Source organism: Mus musculus, chromosome 8 (genome assembly GCF_000001635.26).
Source record: "Mus musculus strain C57BL/6J chromosome 8, GRCm38.p6 C57BL/6J".
Taxonomy (NCBI): domain Eukaryota; kingdom Metazoa; phylum Chordata; class Mammalia; order Rodentia; family Muridae; genus Mus; species Mus musculus.
The window spans coordinates 95,937,232-95,951,636 of record NC_000074.6 but is presented as its reverse complement, the minus strand read 5'-3'; positions in this window follow the sequence as shown (position 1 = coordinate 95,951,636).

The following is a 14,405-nucleotide window of genomic DNA, read 5'->3' as shown; positions in this document are numbered from 1 at the left end:
TATACATCACTATTAGCAAACTAAAATGTTTGCTTTTTCCAGATTTGCCTTATGTATTTTAAACAAGTCATTTCTGATAAGGGAGTGGCGTAGAGGATCTTGACAGCTTAACAGATTCAAATATCTGGTGTTCCTTTAGGGGGCCTCCAGGGAGTATGACCTTGCTATATACATCTGATTACCCCGTGTTTTGATGTAGACTCCCCTGCTAACAGAGCCAGAGGCAAGGAGTTGAAGAAAAATAATGTCAAGAAGCAGAAGTGTGGCCAAGTGGAACGTCCCAGAAAGCCCAGCACTGCAGAGGCTGAGGCGGGGTGCTCACAGGTTGGGGGCGGCCCAGTGAGTTCCAAGCCACCCCGGGATACAAAGCAAGATGCTGGGACCCTATCTGGAAAGAAAGGAGATAATGAAAGGAGGGGAGGGGCTGGGGAAGAGAGGGACCGAAAGCAGGAGTGGATAGGGTCAGCATAAAAAAAGCAAGAGAGAATACAGAGAGCGGGTTAGTGTGCTGCCTGGAGCCCAATCACCAGAGAGCTTCTGAGAACCCACAGGGCATCTTGGGAATGACTCTGGTACATTTCAGCCAACTCTCATTCTTCCTTGGTTTAAAAAAAAAAAAAAAAAAAAAAAAAAAAGTTCCTTTTTTGTATCTGAGCTCATCGGAAACAGCTATCTCCCTTCATGGCTGTATCAAATTCTGGAGACAGAAGATGAGAAAGATGCCTAAGAAACCACGGGACTGATGTTTAAAGTCCACCTCAGCTGAGTCAGAAAAGATAAACCAAGGGAATGGCACGCATCTGTAACTTCCAGGGAGGTTCTCATCGTGAATAATCTGAGGAGTTCACGGCACATTTGCTACTTGCTAGCTGGTGAATTTTGGCAACTCTTCCCACTGAACTCTGATTTCTTCATCCATAAAGCAGCAATAATGGTAGCTATAATTAAGTGCTCTTCTGAATAATAAATGTGTTAATATATGTGAGGTGCCTGGTGCAAAGAGGAAAACACATTAAGTTGTTATAGTATTGTTAATAAGATAACAATTATAAGAGCAATAGCTCACTTGCCTTGCTGGCCCCCAGTTCCGGCTCACATTTGTGGAGTCCATTCTGATCCCAGCCCGGCTTTGTAACTTCTGTTTATTCAGACACACAATAGGTGTTTTTTCCTTACCTCATCCCTCTCTCTCTTTATCCTTCCTCCATGGCTTCAAGCATTGTGCCCACTTTAATCTATAATGCTGCTTTGTTTCACAGACTATTTATCGTTGTCTTCTAAAAGGGCCAGTCATTTATTATTTATATGAACACTATCCCCACCCAACCACCATCCTCACCCACGCAAATACTTTAAAAATCGTAGCATGCCACCACCACCCCCAGAAGTGCAAGTAGACCAGAGCTAGCATCTGAATGAGCCTTGCTGCTTTTGAAAGTCTTGCATCCCTTCTTCCTACCCCCATCTCCACACTATGTGAGCATCTAGGGAACAATGCAGCTTCAGGATATTATTTTAAGGTATTTTGTAGCAATACGCAACAATACAAAACAGAGGTGAACGCCTAACCCTAGAAAACATGCCTGACCTTTCTTTTGTAAGACCCACCCCGCATCTAACCTAGTAACCTTTACTTTGTAAGTGTGCGGTATCGGCTCCTGCTTTCATCCCTTTGTTGAACCTCTTAGCACGTACTCTAAGATGATTGATGTATTAAGTGCTCAGAAAAGACTCAGAGGTGATTAAAGTGTGAGTTATGGTATCACGATCCCTATGGTCTGCGGGAGAAGATGATAAATACTAAATGTTCCTCACTGTAACAGTGAATGATGTGTCTTTGCAAGAAGACAGGGGATCCTTTAGGGACGAAGCCAACTCATGTTGTGCTCCCTGTGGCATGCAGGAAGTTCCTGATACGCTCTTTCAGGAGAAGGAGAAATGACAGAGCTAGGGAACTCGGTTGCCTCAGAGAGAAGACTACGATGTACATACTACAAAGGGCTCTTAGATGGTTTTGCTCTGGTTGGCATGGCCTCCCTAAAATGCAAACAGAACTACAGTCTCTGCTGTAACACTAATAAGAGAGAGGGTCTCTATCCCATGAGGGCTCTGCTCTAAGTGGCGGCTTTGCTGCTGTTATAAAAGGATGCACTGAGCCCCTCTTGCTCCTTGGCTCTTCTGCTCTGCTGCTGTCTAAGAGACATTGTTCTTCCCCTCCTCAAGATAAGGCATTTAAGGCATCAATCTTACGAACAGAGACAAAGCCCTCGTCAAACTCCAACCCTGATGAGGCCATGATCTTGGACTTCCTACCCTCTAGACTGTGAGAATTGAATGTGTTCTTTATAAATCACCTGGTCGGTAATATTCTGTCAGAGCCGCACAAAATAGGTGGGGAAAAAAAATCTTAAAGATAAAGTCAAATTAAAAGGTCGGGAGCTGAGGTTGTAGCTCAGCTGGTAGGTGTTCCTAGCAGGCATGGAAGCCTGTATTCGATCCCCAGCACCTAATGTACTGGAATTATTCACTTCCATCTGTAATCCCAACACTCAAAAGGTAGAGACAAGAGGATCGGAAGTTCAAAGTCATCCTCAGCTCTGTATGAAGTTCAAGGCCAGCCTGGGCTACATATGACCTTGTCTCAAAATAAAACATCGGGGAGGATTTCAATAGCTTGAAACATGAGTGAATACATTCTTAGTTCATGGAACAGAAGCAAAGAGGAGCTGTTTGTGCATAGTCTACAACAGCATTGACCACATGATGGGAAGTCGGAATATTTATCAAGAGACAACAAAAGGATAAGCTGGAGAGCAATTTTAGGCCACTTAACTGAACCTTATGGTTGGTGATTCATTATTTTCTGAAGAAGTGAAGTCCCGGGGCACTGTTGAAGAACGCATGCAGTTTACCGCTTACCATAGAAAGGCTACATTCTACCTTGCTATGGAGACCACCTCACTCAGAACAGCTCAATCTGTACGTTAAGCCACAAGTTCATAGAGAGCCATCTAGACATTTCATATAGTGTGTGAACCTCAAGCTGTAACTTACAGAAATAATGTTTTCCAATCAGTCTTAATATCTATATGTGTTGTTTTAGCAGGCAAACCAACTGAAGTGTTCAATAATGGTTTTTCTCAGTCAAGCCAGACCTGAAGACCAGCAGAAACATCTGGGAAAGAAAAGAGTATGGGATAACAGATTTGTTCCCAAGGTGTGGTCCCATTAACAGGAGATTGAATCTGATTCAGGAAATTGTGAAGGAACTAAGCGGCTAGCCATTCTCATCACAGCGTTTGTGAGAAGTAGCAGGAGGACAGAGAAGAGAGGAAACTCTGAATGCTGAAACAGGCAATGAGCAACTGAAGTGCCAATGCTGGAGAGATGGCTTAGAGCAGTGGTTCTCAACCGTCCTAATGCTGCGACCTTTTAATACAGTTGTGGTGATCTCCCCCAACCCTAAAATTATTTACATTGCCACTTCATAACTGTAACTTTGCTACCGTTATGAATCATAATGCAAATATCTGTGCTTTCCGATGGTCTTAGGCAATCCCTGTAAAAGGGTCGTTCCACCGCCAGAGGGGTTGTGCCCCACAGATAGAGAGCCACTGGCTTACTGGCAAAGAGCATATGCTGCCCTTGCAGGGGACCTAAGTTCATTCACAGCAAAGACATCGGTGGCTCACAATCCCCTGTAATTCCAGCTCCAAGAGATCCAATGTCCCCTTCTAAACTCCACAGGTACCTGTATTTGTATATGCATACAGAGACACATGACCATATATAACTTAAAAATAAAAATAAATCTTTAAATAAATAGACCTGAAATCCCCCTAAAGAGAGAACAGACTCATAAGTCCATGAAAGACATCACTTGGGCACTCCAGTAAGACACCAGAGGCAAGCAAGAATAGGTATTAAAGTTCCTTCCTTTTCAGTCACAGTGAAGCTTGAAACTCTGAAAATTATTCATACTCAAAGAATCCTCCAGAGAAATTAGAAGAACTCACCTGTCTCCAGCTGGTACTTTGCTCTGTTAATGACATGTGTACATGTGAACAAAGGGTTCAGTGCTCCTATTAATTACCTAAAAATGATTAATCTCCTTTTCCAGGAGGGATTTAGGCAGTCAAGAGGTAGATCTCCAAGGTGGTTACTTTTGAAAGTCACCTTGTCAGACTCTGGATTCTGGGAGCTAACCCTCTCTAGGCCTGTGGGGGATTACCTTAATTGTATTAACTAAGGGGGAAAGATCTGCCCCCCATGGGTGGCACTGTTCCCTGGGCAGGGGATCCTGGACTGTATAAAATGAAGTTAAGAGAACGAAGTAGCAGAATGAATTCATGTTATCCTGTATACTGATGGTTGGTGAGGGATGACCAGCCATTTTAAGAGCCTGCTGCCTTGGTTTCCTTGCTACCTGGGCTGCACCTTCAGATCTGAGTTAGCGTGGACCCTTTCTTCCATGAAGGGTTGCTTTAGGAGGTGTGTTTTGTCATAGCAATGGGAAAAGAAATTAAGACAACCTCCTAATACTTTCCTATGTCACAGAAATGAAAGGTATGTCCCTCCCTTACCCGTGCACATGTCCTTCATGTCCCCATTCTGTACACCAGTCTACGACACTAGAAGAAAAATTGACTCCTTGAGGTAGAAATGATAGGACAAAAATTTCTAAGTATAGCCCATGGTGAAAGTCACTCCTCTCTGTCACCATCAGAATGACTTTTCCTTGTGACCTAACATCACGTGTTTCAACTAAAATCAGGCACAGGGCCATCAAATGTTCAAGGCATGTTTTTCTTAATGCTATTAGCTTTCCTACATGTGCTGCCGGCAGGTGGGGAACTTTTATTTCAATAGCCAGCAGCCTCACAGTCCGTCTTCCTGCTTATGACCTCGACTCAAAACTGTAATTTGGATTTTTCCAGTGTTCACATCTCTTGTAAATGTTCCACCAGATCCAAAATTGCTCCTGAGAATTGCCACCACAAAGAGCTTTCTGGAACATGCACTCCAAATTACTTAATGCTAAAGAGGATTTCAATGGAGTAGAATATTCAATTAAATGACTTGGGTTTTGTCTGGAAATTGCTTATGTGTCATTATGTTCAGTGCGTGCAGTGACTTGGATGGAGCTGTAACAGTAGGAACTCGGCCTTGTAAACGGTGCGAACGCAGAGGGACAGAGCTGTCATGCAGCATTCGGCAAGAACAGTCTGTTTGGGGTTGGAGAGATGACTTAGCATTCAAGACCACTGGCTAATCTTCCAGGAAGACCCTAGTTCAATTCCCAGCCCCACACCCACATGGCCACTCACAGCTGTCTGGAACTTGAGGATCAGACCCTTATATAGACATACATGCAGGCAAAACACCAATATGTATATGCATACATATATATATACACACACACACACACATATATATATATATATATACAGTCTGTTTAGTAATGAGTTTAATAATGCAATCATACCATTTTGTTACAGGACTTCTTATAGAGTTGCTCACGTTACTATCACAGTCTGATGTCTGTCAGACATCAGACTACTACTTTTCTTTTTTTTTTTAATTAGGTATTTTCCTCATTTACATTTACAATGCTATCCCAAAAGTCCCCCATACCCTCCTGCAACTCCCCTACCCCCCCTCCACTCCCACTTTTTGGCCCTGGCATTCCCCTGTACTGGGGCATATAAAATTTGCAAGTCCAACAGGCCTCTCTTTCCAGTGATGGCCGACTAGGCCATTTTTGATACATGTGCAGCTAGAGTCAAGAGCTCCGGGATACTGGTTAGTTCATAATGTTGTTCCACCTATAGGGTTGCAGATCCCTTTAGCTCCTTGGGTACTTTCGCTAGCTCGTCCATTGGGGGCCCTGTGATGCATCCAATAGCTGACTATGAGCATCCACTTATGTGTTTGCTACGCCCCAGAGTAGTCTCACAAGAGACAGCTATATCTGGGTCCTTTCAGCAAAATCTTGCTAGTGTATTAATAGTGTCAGCATTTGGAGGCTGATTATGGGATGGATCCCTGGATATGACAGTCTCTAGGTGGTCCATCCTTTTGTCTCAGCTCCAAACTTTGTCTCTGTAACTCCTTCCATGGATGTCTTGTTCCCAATTCTAAGAAGGGGCAAAGTGTCCACACTTTGGTCTTCGTTCTTCTTCAGTTTCATGTGTTTTACAAATTGTAACTTATATCTTGGATATTCTAAGTTTCTGGGCTAATATCCACTTATCAGTGAGTACATATTGTGTGAGTTCCTTTGTGATTGGGTTACCTCACTCACAATAATGCCCTCCAGCTCCAACCATTTGCCTAGGAATTTCATAAATTCATTCTTTTTAATAGCTGAGTAGTACTCCATTGTGTAAATGTACCACATTATTTGTATCCATTCCTCTGTTGAGGGGCATCTGGGTTCTTTCCAGCTTCTGGCTATTATAAATAAGGCTGCTATGAACATAGTAGAGCATGTGTCCTTCTTACCGGTTGGGGCATCTTCTGGATATATGCCCAGGAGAGGTATTGCGGGATCCTCTGGTATTACTATGTCCAATATTCTGAGGAACCGCCAGACTGATTTCCAGAGTGGTTGTACAAGCTTGCAATCCCACCAAAAATGAAGGAGTGTTCCTCTTTCTCCACATCCTCGCCAGCATCTGCTGTCACCTGAATTTTTGATCTTAGCCATTCTGAATGGTTTGAGATGGAATCTCAGGGTTGTTTTGATTTGCATTTCTCTGATGATTAAGGATGCTGAACATTTTTTCAGGTGCTTATCAGCCATTCGGTATTCCTCAGGTGAGAATTCTTTGTTTAGCGCTGAGCCCCATTTTTAATGGGGTTATTTGATTTTCTGGAGTCCACCTTCTTGAGTTCTTTATATATATATTGGATATTAGTCCCCTATCTGATTTAGGATAGGTAAAGATCCTTTCCCAATCTGTTGGTGGCCTTTTTGTCTTATTGACGGTGTCTTTTGCCTTGCAGAAGCTTTGCAATTTTATGAGGTCCCATTTGTCGATTCTCAATCTTACAGCACAAGCCATTGCTGTTCTATTCAGGAAGTTTTCCCCTGTACCCATATCTTCGAGGGTTTTCCCTACTTTCTCCTCAGTAAGTTTCAGTGTCTCTGGTTTTATGTGGAGTTCCTTAATCCACTTAGATTTGACCTTAGTACAAGAGGATAGGAATGGATAAGTTCGCATTCTTCTACATGAAAACCACCATTTGTTGAAAATGCTGTCTTTTTTCCACTGGATGGTTTTTGCTCCCTTGTCAAAGATCAAGCGACCATAGGTGTGTGGGTTCATTTCTGGGTCTTCAATTCTGTTCCATTGGTCTACTTTCTGTTGCTATACCAGTACCATGCAGTTTTTTATCACAATTGCTCTGTAGTACAGCTTTAGGTCAGGCATGGTGATTCCACCAGAGGTTCTTTTATCCTTGAGAAGAGTTTTTGCTATCCTAGGTTTTTTGTTATTCCAGATGAATCTGCCGATTGCCCTTTCTAATTCTTTGAAGAATTGAATTGGAATTTTGATGGGGATTGCATTGAATCTGTAGATTGCTTTTGGCAAGATAGCCATTTTTACTATATTGATCCTGCCAATCCATGAGCATGGGAGATTTTTCCATCTTCTGAGATCTTCTTTAATTTTTTCTTCAGAGACTTGAAGTTCTTATCATACAGATCTTTCACTTCCTTTGTTAGAGTCACGCCAAGATATTTTATATTATTTGTGACTATTGAGAAGGGTGTTGTTTTCCTAATTTCTTTCTCAGCCCATTTATTCTTTGTGTAGAGAAAGGCCATTGACTTCTTTGAGTTAATTTTATATCCAGCTACTTCACCGAAGCTGTTTATCAGGTTTAGGAGTTCTCTTGTGGAATTTTTAGGGTCACTTATATATACTATCATATCATCTGCAAAAAGTGATATTTTGACTTCTTTTCCAATTTGTATCCCCTTGATCTCCTTTTGTTGTCGAATTGCTCTGGCTAGGACTTCAAGTACAATGTTGAATAGGTATGGAGAAAGTGGGCAGCCTTGTCTAGTCCCTGATTTTAGTGGGATTGCTTCCAGCTTCTCACCATTTACTTTGATGTTGACTACTGGTTTCCTGTAGATTGCTTTTATCTTGTTTAGGTATGGGCCTTGAATTCCTGATCTTTCCAAGACTTTTATCATTAATGGGTGTTGGATTTTGTCAAATGCTTTCTCCACATCTAACGAGATGATCATGTGTGGTTTTTGTCTTTGAGTTTGTTTATATAATGGATTACGTTGATGGATTTCCGTATATTAAACCATCCCTGCCTCCCTGGAATAAAACCTACTTAGTCAGGATGGATGATTGCTTTAATGTGTTCTTGGATTCGGATAGCGAGAATTTTATTGAGTATTTTTGCATCGATATTCATAAGAGAAATTGGTCTGAAGTTCTCTATCTTTGTTGGACCTTTCTGTGGTTTAGGTATCAGAGAAATTGTGGCTTCATAGAATGAGTTGGGTAGAGTACCTTCTACTTCTATTTTGTGGAATAGTTTGTGCAGTACTGGAATTAGATCTTCTTTAATGGTCTGATAGAATTCTGCACTAAACCCATCTGGTCCTGGGCTTTTTTGGTTGGGGGACTATTAATGACTGCGTCTATTTCTTTAGAGGATATGGGACTGTTTAGATCGTTAACTTGATCCTGGTTTAACTTTGGTACCTGGTATCTGTACAGAAATTTGTCCATTTCATCCAGGTTTTCCAGCTTTGTTGAGTATAGCCTTTTGTAGAAGGATCTGATGGTGTTTTGGATTTCTTCAGGATCTGTTGTTATGTCTCCCTTTGCATTTCTGATTTTGTTAATTAGGTTGCTGTCCCTGTGCCCTCTAGTGAGTCTGGCTAAGGGTTTGTCTATCTTGTTGATTTTCTCAAAGAACCAGCTCCTCGTTTGGTTGATTCTTTCAATAGTTCTTCTTGTTTCCACTTGGTTGATTTTGCCCCTGAGTTTGATTATTTCCTGACATCTACTTTTCTTGGGGGAATTTGCTTCCTTTTTATCTAGAGCTTTTAGGTGTGTTGTCAAGCTGGTAGTGTGTGCTCTCTCTAGTTTCTTTTTGGAGGCACTCAGAGCTATGAGTTTCCCTCTTAGAAATGCTTTCATAGTGTCCCATAAGTTTGGGTATGTTGTGGCTTCATTTTCATTAAACTCTAAAAAGTCTTTAATTTCTTTCTTTATTGCTTCCTTGACCAAGGTATCATTGAGAAGAGTGTTGTTCATTTTCCACGTGAATGTTGGCTTTCCATTATTTATGTTGTTATTGAAGATCAGCCTTAGTCCATGCTGGTGTGATAGGATGCATGGGACGATTTCAATATTTTTGTATCTGTTGAGGCCTGTTTTGTGACCCATTATATGGTCAATTTTGGAGAAGATACCATGAGGTGCTGAGAAGAAGGTATATCCTTTTGTTTTAGGATAAAATGTTCTGTAGATAACTGTTAAGTCCATTTGTTTCATCACTTCTGTTAGTTTCACTGTGTCCCTGTTTAGTTTCTGTTTCCACGATCTGTCCATTGATGAAAGTGGTGTGTTGAAGTCTCCCACTATTATTGTGTGAGGTTCAATATGTGCTTTGAGCTTTACTAAAGTTTCTTTAATGAATGTGGCTGCCCTTGCACTTGGAGCATAGATATTCAGAATTGAGAGTTCCCTTTGGAGGATTTTACCTTTGATGAGTATGGAGTGTCCCTCCTTGTCTTTTTTGATAACTTTGGGTTGGAAGTCGATTTTATTCGATATTAGAATGGCTACTCCAGCTTGTTTCTTCAGACCATTTGCTTGGAAAATTGTTTTCCACCTTTCACTCTGAGTAGTGTCTGTCTTTTTCCCTGAGATGGGTTTCCTGTAAGCAGCAGAATGTTGGGTCCTGTTTGTGTAGCCAGTCTGTTAGTCTATGTCTTTTTATTGGGAAACTGAGTCCTTGGATATTAAGAGATATTAAGAAAAAGTAATTGCTGCTTCCTAATATTTTTGTTTTTAGAGTTGGCATTCTGTTCTTGTGGCTGTCTTCTTTTTGGTTTGTTGAGGGATTACTTTCTTGCTTTTCTAGGGTGTGATTTCTGTCCTTGTATTGGATTTTTTTCTGTTATTATCCTTTGAAGGGCTGGATTCGTGGAAAGATAATGTGTGAATTTGGTTTTGTCATGGAATACTTTGGTTTCTCCATCTAAGGTAGTTGAGAGTTTGGCTGGGTATAGTAGCCTGGGCTGGCATTTGTGTTCTCTTAGTGTCTGTATAACATCTGTCCAGGCTCTTCTGGCTTTCATAGTCTCTGGTGAAAAATCTGGTGTAATTCTGATAGGCTTGCCTTTATACGTTACTTGACCTTTTTCCCTTACTGCTTTTAATATTCTATCTTTATTTAGTGTATTTGTTGTCCTGATTACTATGTGTCGGGAGGAATTTCTTTTCTGGTCCAGTCTATTTGGAGTTCTGTAGCTTCTTGTATGTTCATGGGCATCTCTTTCTTAAGGTTTGGGAAGTTCTATAATTTTGTTGAAGATATTTGCTGGGCCTTTAAGTTGAAAATCTTCATTCTCATCTACTCCTATTATCCGTAGATTTGGTCTTCTCATTGTGTCCTGGATTTCCTGGATGTTTTGAGTTAGGATCTTTTTGCAATTTATATTTCCTTTGATTGTTGTACCGATGTTCTCTATGGAATCTTCTGCATCTGAGATTCTCTCTTCCATCTCTTGTATTCTGTTGCTGATGCTTGCATCTATGGTTCCAGATTTCTTTCCTAGGTTTTCTATCTCCAGCATTGCCTCACTTTGGGTTTTCTTTATTGTGTCTACTTCCATTTTTAGGTCTTGGATGGTTTTATTCAATTCCATCACCTGTTTGATCGTGTTTTCCTGCAATTCTTTAAGAGATTTGTGTGCTTCCTCTTTAAGGTCTTCTACCTGTTTATCAGTGTTCTCCTGTATTTCTTTAAGTGACTTATTAAAGTCCTTCTTGATGTCCTCTACCATCATCATGAGATATGCTTTTAAATCAGGGACTATCTTTTCGGGTGTGTTGGGGTGCCCAGGACTGGGTGGGGTGGGAGTGCTGCATTCTGATGATGGTGAGTGGTCTTGGTTTCTGTAAGATTCTTATGTTTGCCTTTCACCATCTGGTAATATCTGGAGTTAGTTGTTATAGTTGTCTCTGGTTAGATCTTGTTCCTCAGGTGTTTATGTTAGCCTCTATCAGCAGACCTGGGAGACTAGCTCTCTCCTGAGTTTCAGTGTTCAGAGTACTCTCTGCAGGCAAGCTCTCCTCTTGCAGGAAAGGTGCCCAGATATCTGGTGTTCGAATATGCCTCCTGGCAGAAGTTGTGATCCACTCACAGAGGTCTTAAGATCCCATGGAGGGTCCTGTGTGTACCTTGCGGGTGTCCACAGACTCCATGCCCAAAGTACCCCGGTGCTGGTGTGGACCAGAAGGGACTTGTGCCCCTGATCAGGCCGGGTTTTCTGCTTCCCTAATTAATTCAGTCTCAGGTCCCGCACGATTGGATTGGAGCAGCAGCTGTGTTCCACTCACCAGAGGTCTTAAGATCCCGTGGAGGGTCTTGTGGGTAGTCTGCGGGTGTCCGCAGACTCTGTGCCCAAGCCCTACTTTTCTTTTTTAAATCTACTTTTCTTGTTGCTATGACAAATGACTAGAGCAACTAAAGACAGGAAAGGAGGTTTGGTTTGCCTTGCAGTCCCAGAGAAGACACTCCACCATGGCAAGAAGGGAATGATGCAAGGCATGCTTAAGAGATGGACGCCACCACCACCAGCAGCAGCAAACTCTATACTCCATGGGGAAAAAAAAGTTAAGGAGAAAGTTTTCTCAGACAGAAGCTTCATTGCTCATAGACAAACACTACAAGAATTTTAAGAGGAAGTTGTCCAGACAGAATAAACATGATACTGATAGAAATCAAATAAATAAAGGTAAATATGTAATTATGATTCCCTCTTCATTGTCTGAGTGAAAATGGGTTGCCTAAAGCAAAATTAATATTGTAAAATGGTATGTATCAGACTGAAATGTTTTCTGACTCAGGATGGACAGAGAGATTGGCATAGACCATTTTTAAATCTTTATTCATGAAACAATAATATGTCTTGGGACTATGGAGGTGGCTAGGCAAGGGAAGTGTTTGTCATACAAGTATATGACCTGAGTCAAATCTCCAGACCCACGTAAATCCCAGCAGAGTGGCGTACATCTATCATCCCAGGGTTCCTGTGGCATGCTAAGAGAAATCTCTGGAAACTCATGGACCAACTAGGCTGGGGTATGCAGCAAACACAGAGACCCCCATCTCAAACAACACTCATGGAGGCTCTCAGACCCCCACACACACTGAGGTACACACACCATATACATATGCGATGTATGGGGAGACCATCACAAAAATTCTTAACACCAGTTATAAAATGGAGACGGTAATACAGAATTTGCTTTTGGGGTTGGGTTGGTTTGGTCTAGTCTGGTTTGCTTTGCTTTCAGACTGAGTCTCTCTACATAGCCCTGGCTGGCCTCAAACTCACAAAGATCCAACTGCTTCTGCCTCCTGAGTGTTGGGATTAAAGGTGTGTACCATTATGCCTGGCTAATAATACAACATTTAAAATTAAGGCCTGTGGTATAAGAAACTGACTTTAAATTTAAAAACACGGATCAGCAGCACTTTGGAGGCAGAGGCAGTTGGATTTCTGAGTTTGAGGCCAGCCTGGTCTACAGAGTGAGTTCCAGGACAGCCAGGGCTACACAGAGAAACCCTGTCTCAAAAAACAAAAAAAAACAAACAAAACAAAACAAAACAAAAAACAAAAACAAAGACCACAGATCAGATAAAAGATGTGTTGTGAGGGACTAGCAGTGTGGTTGAGAGGTTAAGAGCACTTGTTCTTTCAGAGGACTTGAGTTCAAGTCCTAAATCCCATGTTAGGCAGTCACAACCACCTATAACTCTAGCTCCAGAGATCGTGATGCCTTCTTCTGGCCTCTACAGATACCTGCATTTCTGTACACATGCACATATAACCACATGTAGACATGCACGTGTGTAATTTCAAACATACAAATAAATAAATAATCCAGAATAAAGGTGCATACCTATAATCTAGCACTCGGAAGGCTAAAGGAAGAAACTATGAGTTTGAAGCCAGTCTGAGTGACAAAGGAAGACTTGTCTCAAGTAAAACAAGAGACCATGTCTTGCTCCTTTTACCTGGTAAGGGCACCACTGGAAAGTACTACAAACCAGAAAGCAGCCTTCATTGACTAAACTGCCCATGTCTGGAAGCTATTGTGCTGTGCATCTGAAGTGTTCCCAGGAAGTTCGAGTATTCTAAGGTGAGGCCTTTGGGAGATAACTAAATCCTGAAGGCTCTGATTTCATGAATGGTTAAATCCATTGACGGATTCCAAACTTAAAAGCCATTAGAAGAGGCAGAAACTTTGGGAGGTAGGGTCCAGTCAGAAGTGGCAGCATGCCCTGGAAGGCTATGTTCTGCTCCTAATCCTGTGTCCTCACTCCTTCCTCACATCCAACCCTCCCCCCTTCTCTGTCCTCCCCTCCCCACCTTCATAACTTTATGAAGCATCTTTGCTGCACCACCGCCACATTGTTCTGCCTCACTGCAGATCAACAGAGCTGAGTTACCAGGCAATGGAACTGAAGCCATGCTCCAAATCAAATCTTTCCTCCTCTATACTGTTTTCCTCGATTATTTTGTCACAGAAACTGGAAACTAATACACTGACAGTTTGTTACAGTACCCAAAAAGGCCCAGTAAAAGTAAAGAAATGGGAAACTGTTTGAACAAAAGGCTCACTGCATACATGCACGTCAAAGCCACAGGGAGGTACCTCCACATTTCTGGAACATCTTTGGAGGAAAGAAAAAAGTAATAACACCAGAGTGACTGAGTACTTAGAGAACCTAAAACCCCTCTACTGATGATGGATATACAAAATGCCACTGGGATCTGGGGATGCAATTTAGTAGTTTCTTATCAATTTAACCAAGTATCTTCAGGTGACACGACACCTACTGATAGGTGTTTACCCAAATGAAACAAAATCCCGTGTTCACACAGAGCCAAGCACATAAGTGTGTGCACCGGCTTCTATCATCTCACCCCAAACTGGAAAGAATCCCCAATAGCCCTCAACTAGAAAGAGCTAAAGCAAATGAGGTCGTTTTCATGTACTTTTGTAATGTGTCAATTGAGTTCCTTCAGGTTTGATTCCTGATGGAACTCTCAGCTGTTCTTACATCTGGAACACGACCTCCACATCTGGAAGGAGTATGCGCTAAGAATGCCGACTACCATAGAAAGG